The sequence below is a fragment of the Calypte anna genome, chromosome 1 (genome assembly GCF_003957555.1).
Source record: "Calypte anna isolate BGI_N300 chromosome 1, bCalAnn1_v1.p, whole genome shotgun sequence".
Classification (NCBI taxonomy): domain Eukaryota; kingdom Metazoa; phylum Chordata; class Aves; order Apodiformes; family Trochilidae; genus Calypte; species Calypte anna.
In genome coordinates, this window is record NC_044244.1 from 33,976,497 (window position 1) to 33,989,061 (window position 12,565).

Genomic DNA, 12,565 nt, shown 5'->3' on the forward strand with positions numbered 1-12,565 from the left:
TAAGTAAAAACCAGATTTCTTCTTGTTTATTTCTCAGAGCTGTAGTCTGCAGTATGAAAAGCAAACTTGGTGCTTTCTCATTGACATGTTGGCCACAATAAAGTGAGAGAGAGCCAGAGAGCCCACTGGTGGAATAAGAGCTGGATTAGGATCTGGCTGGTTGGCCCTCCTGCTGTGGAGCCACCATGGCTGAGGAGGGTAAAAACACTGCCAGGGCAGTATGGCCTTTATACCATCAACCTCTGACAGTTGTTTACAGTGCCTTTGCATGAGGTTATCATCTATGGAGCTCTGCTGGCAAAGTTGTGGTGGCTTCAGCACTTGTTAATCCACTTTCATGCAAAATCTACCAAGTTAGCTTAAGATGGTTTAAATTGAATTAGCCCTGCTGCTCTTGCCTAAAGTAGATTAGGAGATGCTAATATCATTTCTCCAGCCAGAAAGAAATAGCAGGGAGCAGTCAGAAGAGAGAAGCCTTCTCAGCAGGCATGGAGAGATCTAGGATGGATCACCCTCCAGACTTAGCCTCTAGCATGCCATAATGGGATACCCAGCCAGATATCCTTTATCTGCTTGCTTCCTTATCTGTATAGCATCTCAGTCCTCCTACCTGATCACATCATTGAATAATCTAGACCAGAACAAATTTGGAGAAGAATCAGAAAACCATATCATGGAAAATGAAGGACTTGTGGATCATGGCTGCCTAGCCAAAAGAGCTATGATGCTGCAGAAGACCTATATTGCCCAAATCAGTGATGCTTTTCATCATAATGATAATACCACTGCTGCCCAGCTCTCAGCTACTTGGCATCCTAACTTCTCTCAAAAGGAAAGAATTGTTCTAAGTGAAGAAAGGAAAGTGAGAAGAGAAAGCACGGTGGGAGAGAAATGGGAGGCACTAGAGAAAGAAGGAGCTCAGATAGATCATCTGTGGGGGCATCACACTGAATTTTTGCTAAAAGTGTTTCCAAGGCAAAAAGCCTTGTGTTAGTCCCAGCTCAGACACTCAAACATTTGCTCCTGTGAGCTCAGTTTGAACACATACTTGCATGTCTCACCAAATTAAGTCCCTAACCTGCAAGTACTAATCCCTAAACAAAATAAAACACATTCCCGAAAGTTACAGGGTCAGGGCCTAGGGTGGATTTGTGTTTGTGCTGGAGTAATTTGTGAACAAGACAATAGTAGGACTACAGTTCATAGCATTTGGTAATGAGACATTGTGTAATGCGATACAGAAATCAAAGATGAGAAAGGAACTGAAAAGCTTACCTCTCCAATAAGGCATCATGCTACTAGTATTAAGGTAGATGCTTCCACCTAGTGACTTGTATCAGTAGCTTGTAGATTTTTACTTTAGAAGGTTGGCTGGTGGCTGCAGCAGAAAATAAAATCATAGGAAAATACCATTCATCATCTGTAGTCATGAAGAGACTCAGAAACGTACCTTACAAAGGGGGTCTATACATTCAGGCTTCAGCAATACCCGGAGTATCCTTCCCACAGACAATGCTGGCCCAGTGCATGCACTCTGATTCACCTCTGGCTAAATGGCCACCCCCCTATTTCTGACTGTGCTACTGATAATCCTGCCCCCTCCAAGCCAACATATGGCAGAGCAGGAAGGATAACTCCTGGTGAGAGGAGGTGTTGCTGATATCCTAGCAGTAGGGAGGTCACCAGAACATTGACTCCATCAAAGGTATCATTGCCAGACTTTTCCTTCAGTTTCAGAAAGTGAGAGCTGTAGGGTTTTTTGTGTTCTTTAGTAGCACAAATGCACGTGTGCGGTGTCTGGATTGCCAGGGCAAGAGCAGCAAGAGCAGCTTCAGAGTCCAGTACTGTTCTCTTTCTCCTCTGTGCCAGAAGCTCTCAAGCTCCTGAGACTTCTGCACACCTGCATGTGCAAAAGTTACTGACTTGACCCCTCCCCAACATAAACTCCAAAAAAAAAGAGAAGTGCTCCATGTTAAGCTTCAGGATTTCAGACTTCATGGGAGATCCTTAGGCTTTGATGTCTAACGATGCTTCACAAGAAACAGGGAGCAATAAGTGGCTCTGCAAATGAGTCAAAGTCTGCTGAACATCCACTTCAAGATGTATCCTGAATTTTGTCTGTCCCTGGAAGTGCCATATGCAAGACTAACAGAAGTTATGTCCATTCACCTGAAAACCACAGCTCTCCAGACAGGGCTGCTTTCTAGAGGGAAGCTCTCTAGAGGGTTGTCTGCTGCTTACATCCTTCCTCCCAAAAAACTTAACAGTCTGATCTTTTCAGACTCAGCCAGAGAAGCAGCCCCATTCATGCAAAAATGTTAAGGCTGATGCAAGGCACAAATTCTGCTTGTGAGGAGTCAGTCTCTCCTTTCTTGTCACTTCATGGCTTCAGCTACCAGGTTGTGGGCTCTGCTGGTTGGGGAGGGAGTGTGGAAGGGAAAGAGGAAATTTTGGAAGAAGGACATTGGGCATCCGTATGCTAAGAGTCTAATCTTCAGTAACTCACCCAAGGCTTTCCCTCAGGACAGAAGTGGGCAGAGGACAATGGATTAGTACATACAGAAGTAGTCAACAGAAATTAGATTAAATATCCCCTTGAGCTGTCTCTTATTTCCTCCACTGATTGAAAAGGGAGCTAAGGATAACCAGCTCTGATTAAAATGTCTAACAAAGAATCTAAAGCTGGAGCAAATGAATGCTGCTCTGATTTCCCAGCTGTGTTTAAGGATGTGCTATCAGTCAGTAATAGCTTTGGACATGACCAGAGACACAATTACAGACACAAGTAAGCATGTGAACCCAATAGAGAAGAAAAGAGGAAGTTTGGGGGCAGTTAGTTTGGGTCTTTCTGCTTGACAGTTTTGAAGTTAGGGCTCCCAGTTCTGTACGTTTCCTCCTTTGTGTTCCTGTTTCCATTGAAAGTAATTTTTCTTCCACTCTGGCTTTGCTCCCTGTGGTCATTAAGGACTGACCTGTTAAGGCAGTGAGCAATTTACCCTCAGCAGATAAGTACCAACCTTATCTTGACCACAGTTTGCCCCTTTGAAGTTAAGCAAGTATCTGTGTGTTTAGCTGACTCAGGACCTAAACCAGCATTGACAGTAGAACTCAATGACCTCAGCTTCCCTAGGCAAGAAATCAGGAGACAGTGGTAACACACCCCCTCCCCCCCAAGAAATGAAAACCAAAAGAAAAGAACCAAAAAAACCCCAAACAAACAAAAAAAAACCCCACAAACAAATCCACAGTCGAAAATGTTTTTTAAAAAACATTTCAAGCTCAAAGCTCATGGTGTGCCTAAGACCATGATGATTTTAAAGAAGAAAACAGATTTACCCATTTTGGCAGATGGTGTCTAATCTGGACTACCTTTACTTCTCATGAACTTCTATAGCAAAGCTCATTCCTTTGTTAAAAGACTCGGTGCACTCCCATCATTTTTATGTATTCCTGTTCTCTTGTTGTCTAGCTGTAGTCGTAGTAATGTTAATGACTTTGCTAATGTGTTTTCATTTATGCTTTACTGAACCAACATATATATATATTAACCTTTCACTAGTTAATGAACTCTGGCAGCTAAGACACTGCTCTAGATCTAGCTGAGGAAGAAAAGGAAGGGAAGCACAATATCATTTGGCAACCTCAAGATATGTCAGGTAAATGAATTGCTAATTGCACTCCAAAAAGAGTGTCAAGGTGACTCAAAACATTTTAAAAATCCCCCAAACACATCACCTTCAAGCACAGAGAACTTGGCAAAATTGTACATCATTAAGATTTTTACTGATAAGTTCAGTTACAGCAGGGAGACGTAGGAAACAACCTTCTTCTATGAATTGTGTAGGCAAACAAGGGATTTGGTCATCACCTCCCCATCACCTTTAAAGGTCATCACCTTTAATGATCACAAGCCTCTGAGTAACTCACCAGTTGCAAAGCCAAGTGGGACTATGTCCTTCAACCCATTCAAAGCACTTCAAGTCATTGAGTCAACTCCGAGGAAAACATGAGACACTTCTTCAGAACTCTTGTTCTCCTAGATTTACACCATACTTTAATTTTATCCCTGAAATCTCTGTATTTTATTAAAGTAAAATATTTGGGTTTATAACATTTGAATGTTTAAGTTAACACTACCGTGTGGGTATGCACGCATACATGCACTCACACATGTATAGGCATACATATGTTAAGCTTTATTTTTTTATGTTAAAATCTATAAAAACATCATATAATTTATTGAAGTGCAGAAGACCTATTTTCCCTTCCCCTCTCCTGACAGTTTCTCTCTCACCCACATGGTTTATATGAATGATATTTATAACAGAGCTGTTTTGATCTGATTGAGCCTCAGTGAATTTACTGCTATTCCTGCCCCACTGTAACTGAACCTGACAAGAACCAGAAGAATCCCCAGTTTTATTTTGGGCTTTATAGGTTTTCCCTCACTCCCTTTTCTCATGCCCGGATGGGGTCGGCAGCTAAAGAAGCCCCATACATTCTGCAACAGCAGATAGCTGGGAGGCTGCAGGACTTGCAGGATGAGATGAATTGCTCCTTTGATCAAAAACAGGGTCAATTTGCCCTGGCTAATAATTGGTTTGTCAAGGAAAAAAAAAATATGAACAGCAGAATTTTTTTCTTTATGAAAGAAATATAATCTTTGCCTTTCTGTAATTATCTGTGTTCACAAATAACATATGCTGCATACAACCATTAGCCTAACTATTTAAAATGTACTGCTGTATTTTCCAAGAATTTGTAGGATCTTGAAAATGCATGAGCATTTCCTCTTAGCTGAGACAAACATATGTTTCTCTTCCTCTTAAGATTTTCTCCCTAACACTGCATATAAAAATGAAATTACTTGCCTAAGCGCTCTGGATGGCTCAGAGGAAAGATTAATGGGATTTAGATTTCATCCCACTGAGGAGGAAAGCTGTTCAGGCACTCACCCGATAATTAAAATTGTTATTTTAGGGTAAGCACTTGGTGGCTACAATCAAATATAAAATTGCTTTTAATGATTGGTTTTGCTTTTGATTTTCTCATAAGTTCTTTCACAGAGCAGTACATTTTTGCTGGTCACAAACACAATTCGACGGCAAAAATAATTCCTGTAGAACAAAAAAAAATTAACTAAAAGCTTATGTCATGTGAACAACGTGTTCCTTTTGTCAAGTTTTAAGGTATTTAGACCCAGATTCCCTGAAGTGCATGAATGAAACTTCAAGAAACTGCACTCCCAGTAATTCATACTAGAATTCAATAGAAGTCCCCCCCCCCTTTTTTTTTATTTTTCAGAACATATCCACATTTATTAGCAATCACCAGATGGGATCCCAGTGCAACCTCAGGGAAGAAAACTAATGGTTTTCCCATCAAGTCATATTTGGATATGATCCAGTCACTGCTAACGTATCCAAATTCATTAGGAGCCACCGAATCCAAACACTGTTTAACGCAAAAAGATACTTAGGGAAGATCAGTTTAGAAATTATTTCATTTCCTTCCACAGCAAATTCACATTACAGCTAAAAGTGACTGAAAGCTGTGGGTCCTCTGTTTCTCATGAAGCAATCTCAGAAGATATCAGAGCAACCCAGAAGCTGCATTCGTTGGTTTACATTTTTATGGCAGTGAGGTTTGTGACAGAAGACCCTAAAATGTAGAGATTGTGAATCAAACAGATTATTAGAATAATTGTGTTTCAAAAATTGTTTTAAATGTATTTAGTAGCTTAAGTTACATCTGAGAAAGTTTTGCAAAAATGTTTTTGCATATTTTATTTTCATTTTTTTGTTCTATAATGAAAGCATGAACTTCGGCTTTTCCTTTTTTTAAAGCTTTTATCTTTGTTTCCAGATAAACCAATAGAAAAATTTCCATTCACTATAATCAGCGAGTTTAGAGAAAACATAAATTTGGTTTATTGGTGTAGATTTATGCAAACTAAAATCTGTATCTAACCTACACTTTTCCAAGTGTTAATCTATTTCACTAAGCTAATTATTTTCCTTTAACTTAAAAATCATTTTTCAGTTTTAAATATTATACCTTAAATTTGTTCAGTTGTATCTCTGGGTATTTATTTTTAAACTGTTATTTCGATAAAGATACCCTGTTGTCTTTTTTTTAATTACAGAACAAATCATGTACTTTTAAAATATTTTTTCTCTCTAATTCTCTATTACCCTGCTTGTATCTTACTCCTGACACACATGAGATTATTTTGTTTTTCTAAGCTTCAATGACATTTGCAGAAATTCATGCCTCTTGTTGGAAGAGTGTTTGTTGCTATAAGAACAAATTTATTTTCTATGTATTCCTAAACATAAAACCACTATTTTTTTCCTCTTTCTCTCTCTCTTTTTTTTTTTGTTTTTAAACACATAGAAAACAGTTTTTTTCTGGTTTCAAAGCTCTTTCTAACCCAACCCAAACAGTTATCCTTTTTGGTGTTTCTGAGGTTACTTTTAGGATTTTTAAAAATCCAATTCATTTTTAACCATGTGAAACTGCTGGTTTAAATTATTACACATCATTACGTTTGGACAATGAAAACAACGCAGGCATTTTTACTTGTCTCTGGTCAGCTTCACTCCTGGGTTTCCCTGACACAGTACCTTAGCTGAAATCACCACGTGGAAGTTTTAAAATCCAAATAAAATAAGCAAATATAAAACAACTCTCTTTCCACCAAGTTTCTGAAAATTTCATTAAAACATTTCAGGTAAAACATTTTCAGATAAAAGGCTTGCCAAGAATGTTCCTTTTTTAAAAAAAGAAATGCTACAGATCAGAAGGAGTAGTGGATCTCTTTGTGTTCTTTCCTGGAAAAATGATATGTTTAAGGAAAACAACAACAAAAACCCAACTAAACAGATTGGGGAAGCATTCACATCGAGTAGCACTTCTGGGATATTTTTAGAGGATAACTGAGTATCACTAAAAATACGAAGTGATTTTACACATCTAAATGTCACTTTTTATTGGGACAAAATATCAGACAATAACTGCAGCCGTTTTTCTGACAGCTGGGAAAACACTGAGCATAAAAGTGCTAAAAATACCCTCGGCAAGCCCAGCGTGGATCATGGCAGAGTTCTGCAGCAGGCACAGCGCCGGGTGCTTCCCTGCCATTTAAGCGATACTGGAAACTAATGATATTTCTTGAAAGGGGGGGAAAAATTGTAGAGAATGTTGAGATATGATTTCTTAAATTATTTTTTTTTAATTTTTTTAATTTATTTTTTTTTAATTATTTTACTTTATTTTTTTCCAGATGGTCCTTGAGGTGAGGACAGGCTCAGAGGTTGGTGTGGCTGCTTCCCTTTGCCCTTCGCAGGGCAGGCAGGGAACCCGCGCTGCCCACCGCCTCTCCGCTGGTGCCATCTACCGAGCAGCGGCTCCCAGAGCAGAGCCCGGGCTGCAGGATGAGACAGAGGAAGGGAAACTGACTGCCCGCCAGCCTAGGGCTCATTGCTCCTTGGAGGGATGCTCCTTCTTCGCAGAGCCTCTCCCAAAATTCACGGGGATGGTCCGGGTCAGCACACGGCTAATCCCATTTAAAGGGAAAGGACCGAAACCACGGATTCCTTTCATTCGTGTCGTTGCTGGATCTGGGGAGCTTGCTGAGGAGGTGATGCTGCAGATGATAATGGCAAAGATTGTGGCATCAAATGGCAGCAGGTAATGGCAACCAGATAACCCAGTCTCTTACTGGGAGGTTTGGGGGGATGCTGTGCTGAAACGGGACCAGGGAAACACATCATAGAATCACAGAATCGGCTGGGTTGGAAGGGACCTCTGAGATCCTCAGGTCCAACCCTTGATCCACTACTGCTGTGGTTACCAGACCATGGCACTGAGTGCCACATCCAGTCTCTTCTCCTCCTCCCATTGCTGTCACAGAGCAACCACCAAACGTGGGAGCACAGATCCAGTTCCAGTTGCTGGGAGTATCCGCCAGGAGCTTGGTGAGGAGTTAGGAAAAAAAAAAGCTTCATTTCCACAAGAAAGCAGATTACTCCCTCAAATTCGTCTCTCTATGAGCAGCAAGGGATGAAATTCTGGAGGTGAGCTCTGTGGTACAGACACACATTGGCTGTTAGCATCACGCTGGTTAGCTAAGGAAGCAGAACTGCAAATTGGATTGTGTTGGGGTTTTTTTGTTGGCTGGTTTTGCTTGTGGTTTCTTAAGTTTTATGGCCATCATTCTGAATTACTGAACACTTAGAGGTCTTGGCAGACTAGTATTAGTTTTAAACAGCAAGCAAAATAACAAAAATAAGAGATCTACATGCGATTTTCTTCTGCCAGAGAGAAAAAGGCCAAGTGGTTGACATTCACTCAGTTGCCTCTTTAAAAGGGAAAGATAACAACATATATATATATGTGTGTATATATATATATATATATATACACATAAACATATAAACACCATATCTTACACTGAATCAATGGTTCCTAAAGCTCTTGCATCAACAGACCAACCTGTAATCTTTCCCATGGATGATCTTACGCTCAAGGAATTTTTTTTTTGGTGTTCAATACAGTACCAGCCAAAGCTATAGTGAGCAGTGCAGGCAACTACTTGTATAAGGAACATACTTGGGCTGCAGCTGCTCTAGAATAAGTGTGGCCAACTTGCCATTTTCAGGCAGAAGAACATTCAGGTGAGAAAAGAAAAAAACAGTTTGCAGCTCCACCATCAGCTTCCCACATAGCCCAGTGCACTCTGGTCTTTGTCTTCTTCTTGTGCCCTCTGACAATACCACCTTCTAGGGGGGATGCAAGTTTAGAAAAAGTAATTTATCAGGGCTTTCTATATTCCTTCTGACAAGCACTTAAATTTTAAAATACATATTTGCCCATATTCTTTATATTAAGTGAGCTAACTTGAATTCTGCTTTTAGGGTGGGGGTGTTCAGTGATCATGATCTAAACCTGAGACTACAAGCAAGAAGCTGGTGACACACAGCCCTCACTCTAAATCCTCATAGAAATCTTTTGTAATTATTTGCAAGCCATCCTGAGGCTCTGCTCCACCCTGCACAGAGTTCTGTCATATCCAGTAGAAGCAAGATAGTTAGAAATTAACTGTAAGGCTTATAGACCAGAAAGCATCAACAGATCTAAAAAGTGCTTGTTTGGTACATCTGTTACAAAGCCAAGTTTACAGAACATCTCTTGTCAAAGTAATGTAAAGGTAGCAAGCTGTAGCATGAAATAGGTGTTACACCTATACATTATGAATTTATCAGCTTTCAGAACAGAGGCATTGTACATGTTTCACTTAATAGCAACAGGTATGGAGGCATCTGTTGGACTGAGTTGGATGGGTAGTACTGAGATGACAAATATGCCTTTTTCTGAAATCCTGTCCACAAACCTAATATCTAGTTAAAGGCAGAAGTTTAAAAATGCTATAAAACCTACATCCGCACTTTAGAAGCCTAATAAGAAAATTAACTGCAATTAGAGAGAAACTCTGCTAAATTATAGTTTACCAAACTGAAACAGAACCTTTGGAGTGTCGTGAATAGTTGACTAGATTTAAATTTCAGTAAAACAAGACACTGATTGTTCACTCCCAGTATCCAGGCCCTTCATAAAAGCAGTCCTCATGCTACCTTGTGTAGGCTCCCTGACACACAGCCCTCTGTCACCATCACACACACTGTTTCTAACACTTCAGACCTTTTATATCAACACATCTGCACCAGAAAAAACTAGAAACCAGTGACAGTGGTGTTGAAGCAACTGGGAAGAGGTGGCAGCACAAAAATTCCTCTCTTCCCATTCTGCTTTCACTTTTCCTTTGAATACTGTTGCTATTGGTAAGGGAAAGTTAAAATCAGAACCCCATAGTAGCATAGGAACAATAAAAGGTCAGTGGGCACAGGGGGCTTGTCACAACTATGCAGTGCTCATTAAACATAAGAAAGTCATCAGTCCCCTCTTACTTTTAGCTCAGAGGGAAAAAAAAAAAAAAAAAAAGAAAAGGAAAAAAAAAGAAATCCCAACATCTATTTCTTCTGAAGCAGTAAATCATGAACTGGGCAGTGCAGCTGCAGAAGGGAGGGGAAAAACTTGAAAAGAGGAGCCTCTTCCTGCAGCAGCAAGCTATCAGATGGCTCAGTCCTCCTCTGAAACCTCAACCTCAGATAAGTTAAAATTGATGGCAAAACCCTGGCCTGAAGAGAGCAATTCATAGCTATTGCTTCAGACTCTAATCATCCCTACAGCTGCCATAACTCAATTAAGACCATGCCACCCAGAGGAACAGATTGTCTTGCAACTCTCAGATTTCTGCAGTGCTGCAGTCCTATAATCCCTAATATCAGACAAATTCACACTACAAATCTGATACAGATCAGACATCCAGCTTCCATCAAATTCACTAGAACCCAAGTGACTCTTTAGGCTGCAGGAGGAAAAGGTAGCATACTAGAAACAGACATACAGCGTGAAGCCTTTGTAGAGGTAACAGAAGGCTACTTTTGTTTAAAAAAAGAAAAAAAAAGTTGTGACCACGTATCAGAGGAGCACTTTGCATCACATGGCTATGACATTCCTCCTCCAGTACTTGACTTCCCCAAACCAGACTTAGTCTGCTCTGTAATCACAGTGTCAGCTGCAGGTAAAGCCAAAGATTAAGTAAAGGGCACGAATCTGTAAAAGCTTTGCAGCTCACAACGTGCCCCACAGGAGCCTATGTTGTCTGAGCATTACAGCAAAACTTAAAGGGGACTGTAGGAAAGAACACTGACCTCAATTATTCTAAGGCTATACCCTCCTCTGAATATCTTTCAAAATTACTGTTCAATGCACTTGCTTGACCTAATACCCTAAACCTCTCCCCATCTTCAAAATGCTTCACTGCGTGGTGGCTGCACCTGAAAAAAAAAAACAAAAAACAAACAAACAAACAAAAAAACCACACACACACAAAAAAACCAAAACAAAACAAAAAAAACCCACAAAAAAACCCCAAACAAACAAACAAAAAAAACACCCCAGCATCTACTGCCACAGGAGAAAAGGTGGCACCTGAGATCAGTGCTTAAGCAAGAGGACAGTCTCACACAGCCCTACCTTTAGCTGCTATTTGTTCCCAGCCTCATCTTGCCTCCTACTGAAAAGAATTTTTGTACAGTAGGGCTGTAAACTGTTCCAGCTGAAAATAAATGGGGGGAAAACAGGAATATTTTCAGTGTGTCTCAGCTAGATTAGTTGTCCAACCCACTTGACTTCACAACGCAGAAAAGGTGTCCCAGAGCAGGAATGTGTGACCAGAAAAGCCCAGAAACTGTAGTACCACCACCAGCAGTTGTTTTAGGCATCTGAAGCAACTCATAAAACCAATTCCTGCATACTGTGTCAAAAAAGGCAGACATCATCTTCTTAGGGAACTGCCAACAACCTGCAGGATATTCAGCATTTTGCTAAGGCAGCTTTTACACTGTACACACACGCACACCCCCCTTATACACAAAAACATTTCAATAAAATGACAATATTTCTTTCTTTCAGCTCTGGCATTTATGTTTGTAGCTCAAAACTGCCCGGTTTCCCCTACCTGCCGTAGGTCCATGAAACAGAGCCACCACCACACTTTGCAGGCAGGTGGCAGAATTACCATGGTAGGAAGTTCCCAACAAAGCAGCTTCATGATAGCAGAGTCAGCCACACACTCAGAAAACCCAACTGCTGCCAATGCCCTTTCAGTTTTACAATTTCAGACTTCCAGCAGTTTGTTTAACTGCAAATGTTTCACCCCCAATCACAACTTAGTTAAAAAAAAAAAAAAAGTATGAAGATCAACAAATTATAAATAGAATGTTGTTTAAAGGCAGGTATCTTACTTTTTAGGAAATCCTTCTACAGGCTTTTAAAACACGTTCGTCCATCAAAACTTGTAAACTTAAATTCAGCTTCTACTGTAGAGAGTCAAGAATGATTTTTCCATCAACTGGTCAACCAGAATGTGGTTCAGATTCAGCAATATAAATCAAGTATTTTACGACTAAAAAAGGTGGTGTTTACATTCAAAAATAGCTGCTCAAGGCAAATCTGAAGCAAATCCCAAATACAAAATTACAATATCCATTTATAATATATACTAAAATTACTAAAGGTAAAACTTCCTGCTGCATCTCTAATCCAACCTCTGAGGTTCCACCCGTGCTGCACATTCAGCCAAGTTCCTGCATGTGAAGTTCCTACAAGCAAACCTTCAGCCTGGATTAACAGAACCCACCCAACCACATCCTCTAAATCCTTCTTGGCCCAGAGAGAACTCATCTTCACCCAAGTGATGTTGTACATGGTACATCAGTAGTAGACCAAAAGCTGCTGAGGTTTACAGACCAAAGTTTATTACTTTCTTGCCCGCTGTTTCAGCTCAAAAAAATCAAACAGGATGTCTTAAAATATCTGTAGTTTAAGTGAACCTGTTTGACTTCATCCTGGACACCATGAAGGAAATACCTCCCACAGCCAGTATTGTTTCAGCTGGCAGAAAGCAACTGCTAAATACAAGATCAGTGCAGCGTCTGCC